Genomic DNA, 4220 nt, shown 5'->3' on the forward strand with positions numbered 1-4220 from the left:
CAACAGACAAGAAGAATAGAAAAAACATATTTGTCTGTCCTTCCATGTATCATGTGATTTCACAGATTTGTATGCTGTCTCTGAGCATTTTTGCTCAAGGCTTGTCTATTATTTCAGTCACAGCTCCACTTCTGGCTTTTTGGTTGGTAACTGGAGATAAGAGTCTCACGGACTTTCCTGCCCATGCTGGCTTTGAACCATGATCCTCAGATCTCAGTATCCTGAGTAGTTATGATTGCAGGTGTGACCCAGCAGCAACCGGTAATTTCATAGGTTTTGTATGACCCATGCCACATGGTCTCCACTCCTGCCAGTGCATTCTGGAGTCAGACTCCCTATCCTAGGCTACTTTGTCAGCATTATGCTTTATAATGGAAATATCTCATCACTAATGGGGAAGAACCATACTTTATCCATTTCTCAACAGTTATGTATGTATTTCTACCTGTGTACATTGTGTGTCTAGTATTAACTGGATTTGAAGTAGAAGCAGAGTTAGATATTTTCTCATTTTATCTCTGGAGATAGAAATTCACATAAGTATATTCCAAGCTAAGAATTTTTCTGACTCGAAGAAGCAATTTTTGGTTTTTATATTCATATCAAATATTATATTTAGGGGTTGGGAATGTAGCTTGGTGGTTGAGTTCCTGCCTAGCTTGCAGAATGTCTTGGATTCAATCAAAACAGATGTTTGTGTATAATTTAAATATATATTTAAATAATTTATTTTATGTAGCAGAGAGGGAAGTATGCTATCTCATAACAGTCTATGAAAGCATAAAAAAATAGGAGTTAGAGATTTTTTTTTGTCGGTTGTGGGGTTTGAACTCTTGGCCTGGGCGCTGTCCCTCAGCTCTTCAGCTCAAGGTGAGTGCTCCACTGCTTGAGCCACAGCGCCACTTCCAGTTTTCTAGTGGTTTATTGGAGATAAGAGTCTCACGGACTTTCCCAGGCTGGCTTTGAACCGTGATCCTCAGATCTCAGCCTCCTGAGTAGCTAGGGTTACAGGCGTGAGCCACCAGCGCCCGGCCATAGGAGTCAGAGAATTTTTTTATATTAACTTTTGTGGGCAGTACTGGGGTTTGTGCTGAGGGCCTCATACTGGCTTGCTTGCTCAATTTCTGTCCTCCCACTTGAGGGTTGCCCCCAGACTTTCTTTTTTTTTTTCAGACTTTCTTTTTGTCAATTGTTGTGGAGCTAGAGTCTCATGGACCTTTTTGCTCCAGTTGACTTTGAAGCAAGATTCTTTGGCTCATGGTCTCTTTAGGTAAGACTATAGGCATGAGCCACTGGTACTGGGCTTTATTTCAATTTGGCTTCAAGTTATTACCATTTCAGTTTATTGAATGTCAAACCCTTATTGCATCCACTTTTACTATTTATTTTTCATTTATAAACAAATTTTACATGACTTCAAAGCAATTTACTTCAAATACCATTCATGCGTCTTATACTGTGTAGTAATGATATTTTTAATTGGTTTATTATCTGATATATTTATTAACTGATTGGGACTGGACACCTATATTGTAAAATTAAATGCATATTTTAGAAAGTATGTTTAAACTATATGGCATGAATATAGCCATAATATTGCACAGTTAAAAATGTGAAAGGACTGAGTACTGGTAGGTCATACCTGTAATCCTACCTACTCAAGAGTCTGAGGCCTGAGGATCAGAGTTCAAAGCCAGCCCTGGGATGGAAAGACTGTGAGACTCTTATCTCCAGTTAACTGCCAGAAAGCTAGCAGTGGTGCTGTTACTCAAGTGGTAGAGTGTTAGCCTTGAGCTAAAAATCTCAGGGACAGTGTTAGGTCCTAAATTCAAGCCCTGTTGTGGCTTGAGTTTATACAAATATATAGATACAGATCTAAATCTAGATATAGATATAGATAATCTTTCTGTATATATTCCACACATATATATATATATATAAGTCCCATAATTCTAAATCATGTCATGTTTCTATCGTCTTCAGAACATCTGCTTAAAGTTTTTACTTCTCAAGTATATTTAGAAGACCTGTATTATATCATGTGAACCTGAATAGTTACCCACAACTCTCCATTGTCTTATTTCAGAATTTCTCACCACTACCCTTCTGTGCATGAATTTGAATTCCTATTGATTACTTGCTGGAATACAAGCCCAGCTACTCTTCTCAAGCAAATGTTACTGCTTAGGCAGAGTCTTCTATGTGATTTGCTTTGTAACCCATTTTTAATTTTCCACATTCACATACAAGGTATTGGTCAGGAATATACCATCAATAGAATCATATTTTAATTAACCCTTCAGGTGTGATTTTTTTTTCTGTGAGTAACCTGAAGGGCTGGGGGTAGAATGCAGTGGTAGAATGCATATGTATTATGGTTGAAGCTCTGAATCCAATACCCAGAAGCTAAACAACAAAAACAAATGAAAATGGAAAAGCAAATTGCCTGGATTCATCCAACAGGTCATAGATATCAGCACTCCATTCGTTTTTATTACTGTGTAGTATTCCATTCCTTAGCTTGGCCAATTATTTACCTGTGGAGGGTATCTGGATTTTGTCCATACAGGTAAAGTAGATTTACATGCTCATATTCAGATTCTTTTGTGAACACACACACACACACATACAAACGCATGTATTGCCTGTCCTGGGGCTTAAACTGAGGGCCTGGGTGCTGTCCTCAAGCTTCTTTTTGGTTAAAGACAATATTTTAAGCCACAGCACCACTTCCAGGTTTCTGGTGGTTAAGTGAAGATAAGAAATTCATGGACTAAACTCTCCAATAAATCGACATAGACTGTCTAGTTGGATTAAAAAGCAAGATCCTTCTATCTGCTGCCTTCAGGAGTCACACCTTTCCCATAAAAACAAACACATTTTGAAAGTGAAAGGCTGGAACAAAATCTACCAAGCAAATGGCCCCCATAAACAGGCGAGAGTTGCAATCCCAATATCAGATAAAATATAAAATTAAAATTAATATCAAATTAAAATTAGTGAGAAGAGATAAAGAAGGTCACTACATACTAATTAAGGAATCTTTACTTCAGGAGGATATTACACTTCTAAATATCTATTTACCAAACAACAGAACACCCAAATTTTTCCAATAAACACTACTTTCCCTCAGATCTCAGGTAGATCCAAAGAAATTAATTGTTGGGGACTTTAACACACCACTATCCCCACAAATAGATCAACTCGGCATAAACTCAACAGAGAAACCACAGATATAAACAACTGCGTACATCAACTAGATTTAACAGATATCTACCAAATATTTCACCCAGCAGCATCAGAATACATGTTTTATTTTGGAAGTGCACAGAACATTTTCCAAAATAGACCACATTTTAGGTCACAAAGCAAACTTGTCCAAATTCAGAAATATTGAAGTTATACCTTGCATTACCTCAGACCACAAGGGAATAAAATTAGAACTCAACACAAAAAGCCACCAAAGAAAGTCCTGTAACACATGGAGGCTGGACAACACACTGTTGAATCACCAGTGGGTCATGGAAGAGATTAGAAAGGAAATTCAAAAGTTCATGATATTCAACAAAACTGAAAACACAAATTACCAGCAAAGGCAGTACTCAGAGGCAAGTTTATAGCTCTGAGTTCCTATATCAACAATTTGGAGAGCTCTGAAACCAAAAATTTACTGAGACATCTGAACCACCTTGAAAAAGAGCAGCAAGATAAACCCCAATCCAGTACAGAGAAAGAAATAATTAAAATTAAATCAGAGTTAAATAAATTAGAATTAAAAAACATAGAAAGAATAAACAAAACAAAGAATTGGTTCTTCAAAAAAATTAACAAAATTGACAGACCCTTAGCAAATCTTACCAGAAAAAGAAGAGAACACACCCAAATAAACACAGAGATGAGAATGGAAACATCACCACAGAAACAACCAAGATTCAGAACATTATAAGGGAATACTTCTCAAAACTTTATGCTAATAAGTTTGAGAACTTGGCAGAAATGGACCTTTTCCTAGCAAATATTGAAATGGCAAAACTAAACCAAGATGAGTTAAACCAGCTTAACAGGCCCATATCAAGCATTGAAATAGAAACAGCAATAAGAGACCTCCCATTTAAGAAAAGTCCAGGACCAGATGGTTTTACAGCAGAATTCTACAAGGCCTTCAAAGCAGAGCTCACACCAATACTCCTCCAACTCTTCAAGGAAATTGAAAGAGAAAG

The sequence above is a fragment of the Dipodomys ordii genome, unplaced genomic scaffold, assembly GCF_000151885.1.
Source record: "Dipodomys ordii isolate 6190 unplaced genomic scaffold, Dord_2.0 Scaffold148, whole genome shotgun sequence".
Classification (NCBI taxonomy): domain Eukaryota; kingdom Metazoa; phylum Chordata; class Mammalia; order Rodentia; family Heteromyidae; genus Dipodomys; species Dipodomys ordii.